We start from the raw sequence: 12087 nt of genomic DNA, 5'->3' as shown, positions 1-12087 counted from the left end.
AGAATATTCTCCCAGAAACAGCATGTAGGGTTAAGCCCTACACACATTAGCTTCATGTCAAACTGAATAAAAAAGTTTACATCAAGATTAAATATCCTTCTAGAATGTTCTTGCTTTCCCCGCTGTCTATGAGATATTGGTGGTCCAAGTATCAATAAAAATGGGCAAAATTACCTAAACCTGAATTATAAATTCTATCAAGGTTATGCCAATTAACGAGTCAAAAAATTCTTGAGGTATATGATTTTAATATAAACCTGGAAACCTATTAGGAAAATTGAAATCAACTTTATAATGGCCTCTATGTTTATTAACTTACATTAAGATGATAATAAGTAATAAACATTGAGAAAATATAAAACTCCAAGCTAAGGAAATCATAAAATCTAACAACATAATGATTTTTCTTTCTGGAAATCATAGCATAGTTAATATTTTTGCTTTCTTGACTTTATTGCTGATTATAATTAAACAACAATGTTACTTTGTAGACTTTTAAAGTATTACATAAAGAACAAATTAAATCTCTCAAACACAGTTTAATTCCAATATAATCAACTCATTGCTTGCATTAGGAATAACAAAGTACCTGATAAAATATAAACTATCATTTTAGATGAATTATTTCTGGCTTAATAGATGGTCAAAACTGGTAGCAAAACAGAAAACTTGAGTGCCCAATGAGCAAGAAAAGGAAGAAAAATGGTTTCACTGAATTATCAGCTGTGCTGAAAATGCCTAAAAATATACTGCAAATTAGCGGAGGAAAAAAATTGCCCTAGCAACATGAGCACAGAATTAAATAAATAAATAAATAAATAAGCAAATAAATAAATACACATATTAAAAAAAAACACCAAAAAAAAGTTTTCAATAACCTACACGTTAATTTAGCTACTAATGAATAAACAGTGCATTAGTTAATCCTGGGATTAACCAATCTCCTTTTCCTTCAATGTCTTTTTTTTTTTTTTGCATCAAGAACAACGACAAAATGCTTATATATTCCCAGGGTTTGAGACATCTTGAACACACTGGACAGGCACGACGTAAGTGTGACATGTAGAGGTCTGAAAAGAAATTGGATTGAGAGTATGAACGAGACGCGTGACTAACAAGTCAAGAACAGTTACCACAGTCAGGCCTGAATGGAAGGCTGTTGACAGAGACAGGTCCCTGCCACCTTAGGCAGAGGTATCCTTCACTGTGCTCTCCTGTGAGAGGCTGTTTTTGACAGGAAATATCAACCATACATGAGCCCAGCTAACCTGGGCTCCAAAGGGTTGTGAAAAGGAAAATAATGACTAATTTTTTTTTATGTTCTCTTTGGTGAGGAGGGAGGCAGCAGGGAACCCAGTTTACCAGGCAGGAGTAATGAAGGCATAGAAAGATGTCAACGTGGAGATGACATTAATTAGTATATTTAGGTTATAAGTCCAGTAACTAGGAATCATTCTATCATTCATTATCAACAACAATAAAGCAGAATCGCTGACTGAGCACTTTCAATCTACCCAGCAGTGTGCTAAATGCTTTGGGGTCTGGGCTAACACAGAGGTCACAGGCCACGTGTGGCTACCATTAGTGTTGGAAATGCGGGCAATGTGAGTGAGGCAATGGATTTTGTATTTTTACTTCATTTAAATCGAAAGTTAAAGACATATACTCAATTTAGTTACTAGAAATCTTTTAAATCTGTGTGAGACAACTGGAGTTATGAGTCACTTTTTCAACTCTAAACCTCAAAAAAGCTAACGCAGATCGAGTAGTTCTGGCGAAAATTTACTGTCGAACTGAGATATACGTGCAGATGTAAAATACACACTCGGTTTTGAAGACTTGGTATGAAAAATGAAAAGAATGAAAATATCTTGCTAATAATCTTTACATTGATGACATGTCGAAATGATAATACTGGGGATATACTGGATGAAATAAAGTGTATTATTCATCTCATTTTTCCCTGTTTCTTTCCACTGCTTTTAATGTGACTACCAGAAAACTTAGCTTCCCACATGTGGCTCCCTCTCTACCAGGCAGCATTGCTTTGGGGGAACAATCCCATTTGGTCCTCACAAAAACTGTGACCTCCATTTCACAGATGAGAACACTGAGGCCCAGAGAAACCGGTGAGCTTGCCCAAAGTCACCCAGTATATGTACTGGAGTCAAGCTAATCCTGGCTTTTCAACGAGGAAGCGGATTGTGCTTGCATCCCAAAGCATAAAGAAGCACATCAGTGCATGAATGGAAATTTAGGATCCGAATAATAATATACCTGGCTGTGCGGAAACCAAGACTATGAGGCCGAAGTCATCAGGTCCTGTACTTTCATAAATTCAATCTTTTAAGACGAACCTGCCTGTCATAAATATCACCAAACACATAAGAGTGCAGGAGGAGCAAAGGCCATTACTACAGCCTGTCTGACCAGGCGAAGGATTCAAATTAAATTCCATCAAACCACAGTGAGCCGATACACTTTGACAAGCACCTCACATCCAAAACCTCCAAGAGCCTGGAATTTTTTTTCTAATTTGCTCCCCCTTTCTCTTCAGCAAGAGACAAAAGAAAACCCAGTAAAATGCTGAATGAGGTAAAAATAATAATAATAATAATAATAATAATAATAATAACACAACAAAGTTAAGAGGGGCCTGTAAATGGCCCTTCAGAATTCGTAAAAACGCAAAAACAAGAGGGTGCGTTTCCATCACTGCACAATATCGCTTTTGTTGAAAAGCCAAGTCTCAGGCTTGAAACGTGTTGGTAATAAATCAGCAGGCATTATTTTAAATCAACTGGTTTTATGAAATAAGCCAAGAGTTGAAAGAGGCAGGACTAATTACCAACATTCCTTGATGAATTACTTAGCGGCGTGTGCTAAGTCAATGTGCGCCTACATCTTGATCCCCAATTTTATCCCATACTTATTTCCCAGGAGGTAAAAAGACCATGTGGCTAATTAAGGCAGCGATCTCCACAGCCAGAAATACTCAAGGTAAGATTTCTTTCGAAAAAAAGAAAAGGTTCTTTGCCTGGTGCTTATTAATCTAATTTTTACTACCTCACTAGAAAAACAGAGCTAATCTTGTCACCTTTAGGCAGTCAGAACTACCATGCAGTGCTCAGAAAAAAATGTTACATATTTGTAATTTAGCCAATAAGAATTTCTTAAGCCCTTCCTAACCAGCAGGAATGTCTCTGGTTTGTCGCTTCTAATTAAGTCTCAACAAAATTTCTAGCTCCTAAATTTTAATTATACAAAACTCAGGGCCAACAGGGGAGATTACGACAAAGCCATGCCTGGTGGTAAGGGGGCAAAAACCTGAATTTTGCTTTTCATGTTGGGCCTCTTAACTACTTTCGAAAATTGTTCACAACAGGGTGATTCAAACCCTTTTCTTCATTTTTAAGTTTCAGGACCCGTCCACCTTGCTATCTTTCTGGCAGGCAAGGCCACGAGGGTTACATCATGTATGTAAGTCTAGTCAACTCACCTGGCAAAAGAACTGTGCCACTCAGAAAGTTGTGAGTGAAGACGACTCTGTCAAGACTCCTAAATAAAATGCACTGGAGATGCTCACTTTAATTACATTCATAATGAATGCACACACTCTCCCATGAAAAACGATAAAATAAGGCCTTTGACACCTCCACCTCCAATACTCCAATTGTGGTTCATCCCACTTGTGCGAAGTTATAAACTGACACGCAAAAACATCTTACTTTATAAACAAGGTCGGAAAGACCCGTGTATTGTCAGGAGTTAAGTTTTCCTTAAAGTGCAGGCTGATACTCAAAGAAGTCAACAAGAAGAGACATATTCAGGACAAGAGCTAATATTCTAGCGCTGATTGCAGCCATAACCTTGTGCACAGCCACCGTGCTGATTTACATCTTTTCAAACACAGATCCCACCCACTGATGTTAGTAGGGCAATGGTAAAATTAGATTGTGCTTACACATGTCCACAATCTCTGTTGTTCAAGAGCGTATTTATAGAAGGTGGTCTTTCGAATCCAAGTCCTTCCTTTCATTGTTGGGAATAAGTAGGTAACATTTGTGAAGAAGACCTCTGACCTTTCTGTGCAGTAATATAAGATGTATTACAGCCGACGTTATTCACTTAAAAGCAAAGGGAAAAAGAATCAGAACTGAAGCTTCAGTTTTAAGGGCTCAAATACAACAAAAGCTAGAATACTGCAGGGGGTGGGGAGGGGAAGAAGAACTCTAAATGCAACCATAATTTCAGGAGAAAATTCCTAATTAAAGGATGTAAAGATGTGTGTGAGTCCATCAAAATGAGTACTTCAAAAACAATTTAGCGCCATTACTGCATTACTAAAAGATACATGACTATAAAGGATATAAGTCGCGATAGCCTGAGCCAACACGATCTTTAGAACACGAGTGATCCTGAGGTACAATTTTTGGATGTTGTCACAGCAACTTTCACTGCAGTGCTTTTTTGTTCAGTAATGACACTGTAACTAAACCATAAATTACCCTTGTGGTCAGTGTGGCCAGGCAGGCTTTTTAATACAGTAAGAACACATCTAGATCTTTCATCTGGCATATCATGGAGACTGAGGGACCCACTCTAATTATTCAATATGGATGGGCCCTTAAATAATTCTAAATGCTTAAGATCACGTATCCTTCCGATAAAACTCCTCTTTAGCTTCTCTCTGACTTCCCACTTGCCTCTAACATATTCTGTTATTAGTGATTCTTTAGAAATGTATGTCCTTGAGTTTTGTGGAAAACACAGAGGCAGCAGGGAATGTGGTTCCAAGGAGACACAGGGTAGGGTGTGGAGCCTGTCTGACCACAGTGACAAATCTCTCTCTGCCTCAGTTTCCTCACCTGGAAGATGGTGCTTATCCTACCTATCCCATAGGATTGCTAGAGGAATACATCAGATAAAGAAGATCAAGCCTTTAGCCTATAATCCAATACAGCCAATGATCCATATCTGTAGAGTCACTGCCATTCCTCCTCCAAGTTGCTTTAGGCCATACCACATTTACACCAGTAATTCCTATCTATTTATGTATTTATTTAATTAATTATCTATGTATTTATTTACATTTATTTTCTTATTAAGTTAGTTCTACAATGTGACGCTCAAACTCATGAACCCAAGATCAAGAGCTACATGCTCTGCTGACTGAGCCAACCAGGCACCCCTAACACCAAGAATTCTTATTAAAATTTTAAGCTACGGCCTGAAGCTCTCTCATAAACATCTGCAGGCCCTAGGCTGCCATGGCACTTGAGAGAGTAACCCTGCTACTCCTTCCTCCAGAAGTTTCTTAGACCATTTACTCTCCCGCGAATGAAATCTGAGCCATGGAGTCCACCTGAGGGGGTTCGAATCCTGACTGTACCACTTGCCCCCTCGACTTTAGATGAACTGCTTATCCTTTGCCTCAGTTCCCATATCTCTGACATGGGGATGCTAATACTAACTGCCCAGTGCTGGACACGCCAACCATGTCTACTGATATTCTAGCACCTCTCCTAGGGAGACGCAGCCTGGCTGGAATGTAGGAATTGAGAAGTGTTCTCTAAACAAAAAGAGGAGTTGAGCAAAGTGCTAAGTACTCTACAGGAATGTTTCTCAACGTTTTTTTTCATCATCACTCCCCTTGAGGAGTCTTTTGAGACATTTTCTCCCCAAACTGCCTCTTCTTAATCCCACGCCCATGAAATTTTAACAGGCACATAAACTGTTTATATACTAAGGCCCTTCAGAGGCCGAAACCACTCTAATGTCTACAACTTTGCGCCCTCCAAGGACCAATCTCTGCCCCCCGCAGGGGAGGGGGGGAATATCACCCTGGTTGAGGATGCATGCTCTACAGATCCCATCACATTAAAAAGAAATTACCCTTCAGAGCCAAACAAAAAAAGATCCACTCTAGTTTTCGGTCCTTACTCCCAGGCCCCAGACCTTAATATTCTCTGTAAGATGTTACCCTGACCGCCACCAGAACTGAATTATGAGAACTGTGTCGATGAACGGTGACACATCTATCTGCGTGGCTTCCTTTCACAGCAGAAAGCAAAGGAGCTAAGCAGCCACTCCCTCACATAAACCCCCAAGATGACTTTGGTGGTTGCAAAGTAGCCCAGTGACAAGGTGATAAAGATCCTTGTGCCTAAAGAGAGTGTCCCTCCCAAACCTGCATGGTTCACGTGCCTACTGAGCACCCCTGGTCTATCTACTACCTAAGGAAATCAAATCACCCAGATTCTAGTGTACTCCTCAGCCACATAAAAATGGCCTTGTGGTCTCACAGGGAGAAATTATTCACATTTAGTGCTAACATTACCAGGTGCACAGGTGATCAGAGCTGATGTTTCAGTGTTTTCAGAAAAGCGGAGTTAATTCATAGGCTTAGCTGTGTCAAGATTGAGTATTTTGTTTGAGATAGTTGCTCCCCACGGGCCTGCCCACTTAAGTGGACCAGGCCTAAAAATCTAAGCAAAAGTGACTCTCTTCAGTCAGCATTTCATTACTAGTTACGAGTCACTGCAAGCAGTGCAGACAGAAAACAATATCTAAAATTAATCAGTGTACATTTACAGAGATTCTTACACTACTTTAGCCTGTGTTAAGCTTGACTTCACCAACGTGAGACAAGTCTATGGAGCACCTTCCTACGCCAGCCCTGAGATTACTAAATCCTTACCCACGGAGGTTTGTAAGGCAGCATGGTGGGGAGGGGGGGTGGGGCAAATGGTCTGTCAATCAGTGCCCGTGGAAGCTAGTACACACACTTGCAACCCCAAAATGATCCAACTGCTTTCCAAACACAGAGTAAGAAGTCCCCACTCTGCTTAAGGGAGAACAGTTTGAAGCAATATTCTCAAAAGTAGAGAGAATCCGGAAGTAGAAACTTTATTTCTTTTGTTCTATATGTAAATGTGAACACAGAGAAAGATAGGGTGTATGTCTACCTGCTCAAAACTGCCTAATGTATTTCTTCGGACCTTGCTCCCACCGAAGGCAACTGTAGGGCTGGAAAGCAGCGAGGTTAAGAAGCCTGCACCCTAAACTGCTAATAGCAGCTCCTTCCAGGGACCTTGAGGGAGGGAGGAAGGGAGGGGGAGGCAGGAGGGAGTTTCCTGTTGGATTTTTCTTCCCCGCTATTAAACTAGATTCCATGTTAACAGACATTGTCTGTAATTTTTAAAAATCAATAAAATGAGTTTTAAAGAGGAAAAAAAATCACCTAATGTGTGACACTGAACACATCAAAGTGATACAACCAGGAGACTCAAAGACCCTATAGGGAAATGAGGTCTCCGGGAGGATGAAAAGCTCTTTGAATCTGGAATCTGTTTGTCCACCCCCCACCCCCGCCCCGCCCGAAGAAGGATGTGGCCTTCCAGACACAGAGTTTGATCCAAAAATGAAAGGACACCAACGTTTATAAATAGTTCTGAAACTAAGGCTCACGGAATGTGTAGGTCACACTGTCTAGTGGCAAAAATATGTGATGGACCACAGATGAACAAGAATAAATATGTGGTGGCCCACAGACTATGGTATTAGAAGAATTCTCAGACATCCTTTCTTCTGGGGTCAGCACCTCTAGTAAGAGACCCCCTAACTAAGGGGAACAAGGCAAGCATGCTGAACCTGTTCCTGCTTCCTGTGACCACCATGATGCTAATAAGGTTCTGTACTCCCAGCTAATAAATGAGGAACAAAATCTAAATGCACAGTGGATGGGCCCCCGGCGGGGGGCTCAGTTGGTTAACCAGGCAACTTCGGCTCAGGTCATGATCTCGCAGTTCACGAATTCAAGCCCTGTGTCGGGCTGTCTGCTGACAGCTGGGGGCCTAGAACCTGCTTCAGATTCTTGTCTCCTCTCTGCCCCTCCCTCGCTCGCTCACTCTCTGTCTTTCTCTCAAAAATAAACATTAAAAAGATAAAAAAAAAAAATAAGACATCTTAAATGCATAGAGGAGTGTGGAAATAGTCCCTTCTGCTGATCTATAACCCACCGGCCCACAGAACTCCACACACCCTTTCTCATGTTTCTGTATTCAAACCTTAAGAAGCAACACCTTGAAAACTCTACACCAGGTAGTTTTCAAAAGTTATGGACAAAGGCCAGCAATTCAGTCATCTACCCTTTCCCTCACTAGTGAAATCTCAGGGGATACTGGGTGTAGAGATAGGTGACAAGGAAGTGGGACTTCCATCCTGACTTGCTAGAGTATCTAAATGGGGTACCACATTATTATACACCCCAATAAATGCCAAAGTAAGTTCAGTTTGCCACGTAGCAGGCTCCGGCAAAATGTTTGTGCATTTCATGAACACAAGTGCCATTTCAACTTTTGTAGCAATCTGCCCAACTTCTTAGATTATCTGAGATCAAAAAAAGGAAAAAATAAAAATGCATAGTCTTGCAAACTACTTAATATATCCCAAAATTACAAAAAGACATTCTCTTTTAAATTCATACAGCCTTTCTCCCAAGTAGAACAGAACATTTCAATGTACCATCCAGTCCAGACAGAACACTTAGCTATTAAATTGTTAAATTCCAAGGTGAAAGAAAGGAAGGGATGGAGGAAGGAAGGGAAAGAGCTGGCAATTCTCTACAAAATTCTGAACAGAGAAATGTCCTCAAACTACAAACATGTTTTCAAGCTATGAGCTGTCAGAGCCCATGCTATGGAAGGGAACAGAGGAAGAAATTCTGATGAACTTGCCAGTCTAAGATCGGAGCAACCAGTCACTCCTATAATCAGTCAGCATTATGATTACACTTGCCTGGTAAATGTGCAGAAGGTAACACACTACTTGGTGTTGTGATGTTTCTTCAGCTATGAGACCTGAAATGTGTCCACAGGGTCTATCCCTGGTTCCTCTGCTTTTGTTTGAAAGAAGCTAGATCAAACGGCAAAACTAAGGTTTGCATGACCTCCCAAGTCTACAAGACCCACCTGTAGAAGAAATGCTTCCATTAACGGTTCTTAGCGACTTTTTTCTTAATTCATAATTTGAAATATGAGATGTGTTCACTACTATAAATAAAGCATTACGTACTCGAAGCAGGGGTTAACTTACGACAAAGAGGCATCCCTAAATTGCCAATGAGTTAGATTGTTCTTAAGAAATCCAGATGATACATCTAATACTTTAATATAAGGCCATAAGACTAATCAATCAGTCCATATCACCCAACATGAAAATCAATAAGAAGAATAAAGCCATAAAGTAATGAAATAAAAAAACCAGAAGCTAATCCTGCAAAACTTTGTGGATTTACAGACTGAATGGTGAAAATGTGAGGAATAAGTCGTAATGCAAATTTCCAACCTCTAATCCGGATTCCAAAGACTGGACCTAAGTTTACAGGAAGCTGTCAACAATTTTTAAACATGCTTTATAAAAGCTCCATTCTCTAAGCCTAACTCTGCCAAAGAAAGGAATTAACCTGAAAACACGAAGTTAGCTTTTCAAAAGCATTCAACCCACTGATAGTAAAATGTCGGTAACGAGTTTGCATGTGTGACCTTCTATCAAGTTCTTGAAAACCAGTGGGAGATGGGGAAATTTAACCAGCATTCTCTAGCACATGCTAGTACCTCTGACTGCACACATCTACCTAAATGAGAGGTAGGTATGTTCTGCTTTAGCAATTTAAATCTTTAAAAATTAAATGAAGAAGTGACTCAGGCTACTGTATGAAAAAATATTTGTTCGACATCATCTGTATCATAATGCACTCAATTACTATACTAGTACTCATTCCTTGAAAATGTATATTCATAGAAAAATGATCCAAGATTAAGCAAATTAAGTTTTTACTAGTGACCATTTAAATTTACCAAATTATGCTTCCGATTTAAAAACCGTACAAGGGAAAAGAAAAAAAGATCACAGTCTCTCGCTTACCTTTCTATAGTAAATACTTCATAACAGTATTTTCATACATTAAAGTTCTGAAAATATGTAAACTCTTTTTAAGGACCAAGTTCTTAAAGATCTTAAGCCATCCCTTACATGCTACTCTCCTCCAAAATATTATTTTAATTTCTCAGGATGTCATTTTATAGGAAATTACGTGTTTTTATTTGGTGTTTTATCGAAGGGTACTACCATTTGTCTAAATAGCTATCAAACCAGTCTGCGTTGCTATGCCAACTATACTTTCTTTTTATTTACATGACACACTTCGCTATTTTATATACTGACGAAATCAAGAATAAACTATATTCAGCGTGAAAGATAAATTTACCAATTGCTCCTTTGTAGATTAGTACTCCGGGTTCTAACAATGTCTGTGTGCTTTACTTTTGGACATTTTTCTGTAATAAGTAAATTGAGGGTTGTAGCTCAACTCACTGTTATCAGGACACAGCAACGTGTGAGGAAAAATGGGCATATTATTCAAACCATTCAGTCCAGATTTTCACGTTAAGCAATTCCAAAATAACATTTTAAGGAATAAAAACATTTAGGAATGATGTCCATTTTTAAGATGATGTGGAAATGGTATTTTAATGCATCTGCATGTGGTGGTTTCCACACCATCACATATAACTGCCTTAATAGAAGTAGTGATTGCAATTCATATACTTTAATACAATATGAAACATTACCTTCGAATTGGACATAAATCACCTACTAGCACAAATCCACGTCACCTCTTCTAAAATTTATCCTTCAGATTGAAAAGTAGACTATTACAGTGAATAAAATAGACATATTTCTCCACATTTTATTATCACTTAATTCACAGAACTTTAAAAGGCACAGACAAAACAAATGTGATTCCTGTGAACACCAGACAACGTAGATCTTAAATTTATAAAAACTTAGCGATTACCAATTTTCACCCAAGCGGAACAGAGAGATGTAATATATAATCTATTTCTAAAAGAAAACCTGCCTTTATCGGGAGGTGGGGAGGATACAAAATATCCATTATTTGTGGCAATATCCAGAACTTCAATCACATCAGAGTAATGGTTTATGCTAAACTGTTTGGATCTCTTTTGCCCTCACAAAATTCCTGTTTTTTCATGAAAGAGCTTCATTATCTCATCACTACGCTTTAAAGGGGTCTTTGCAAATAAAAAACAATTACTTTCAATTTGTTTTTAAAGAATCTTTTCGTACTTCCTGGTAAGAATCATATATTGCTTCCAGTTATAACACATCATCTCTCTATTTACTTTAATTGTAAACTTTAAATAGCGGGAGATGTTTTTCTCCTGAGCACATGAATGAATGCAAAGACCAACAATGAATCACCAGTGTGTAAAGTTCACATTGCTTAATGAACAGTAACACTTGGGATTCTTTACAATGAATCAATTAGGTGAATGGGTTAAAAAAATTTTCTTTTAAGTGAGGAAGTTCCCTCACTTTGCTTTTAGCTTTCCCTGCATCAGTCATATTTAAGAGTTGGAATGCTCATCTTTCAACAGGGAGGATGTCCCAGTGTGATGTGAAGGAACACATGTGTGAGATGGAATTCTATTCTCAGACTTGTTACAGTTTTCCCCAGTAATTAGGAAGCTATATGTCCCTGATAGAATGATGCTAACAAGCTCCTGCAGGTTCTACTCTAGCAAGAAATCAAAGGGGCCCCAAACAGACCACTTCAGTTAAAGGATTATGCATTTTGGTTATTAAAGTGAAGAACGCTCTCCTACAGGTTTATCTCAGAAGGGACTTTCCCAAACGGTCAGATTCTATAGCCAGGATTACTTACTAAATAAAGAAGAAAATTAAAGAATGGCCGTGGAATGTTTGGAGGGAGGAAAAAAAAATACGTAAGTTATTAGCAGAGATCCATTTCTGAAACTTTCCTAAAGAAAAATGGAAAGATAGCGTTGCAACAGGCACCTGTCCCCACTGGCTGTTTCTCATAGAACATCAACACTCTTCCCCCACATAGTGAGGGCTACTACTAAATCCCCAGTTACTTTCCGTCCTTCCTTTAAAATGCAAAGCCAGGTAGCATGAGTAGAGTTGGCCTTGACAGACAGCATGCAGAGGGGTCAAGAGGACCAAAAACACAGTCAGAGAAAGAAAACACCTAGGAAA

The 12087-nt window shown here is 39.1% G+C and overlaps 1 protein-coding gene across 4 annotated transcripts in view; it reads right to left on the bottom strand.

Annotated features, from left to right (window-relative positions):
- The window catches only part of MITF (melanocyte inducing transcription factor), a 220762-nt gene that overhangs the window by 75810 nt on the left and 132865 nt on the right, over window positions 1-12087 (bottom strand). The window lies entirely within an intron of this gene.

Source organism: Panthera tigris, chromosome A2 (genome assembly GCF_018350195.1).
Source record: "Panthera tigris isolate Pti1 chromosome A2, P.tigris_Pti1_mat1.1, whole genome shotgun sequence".
Classification (NCBI taxonomy): domain Eukaryota; kingdom Metazoa; phylum Chordata; class Mammalia; order Carnivora; family Felidae; genus Panthera; species Panthera tigris.
This window is presented reverse-complemented; position numbering and strand designations above follow the sequence as displayed.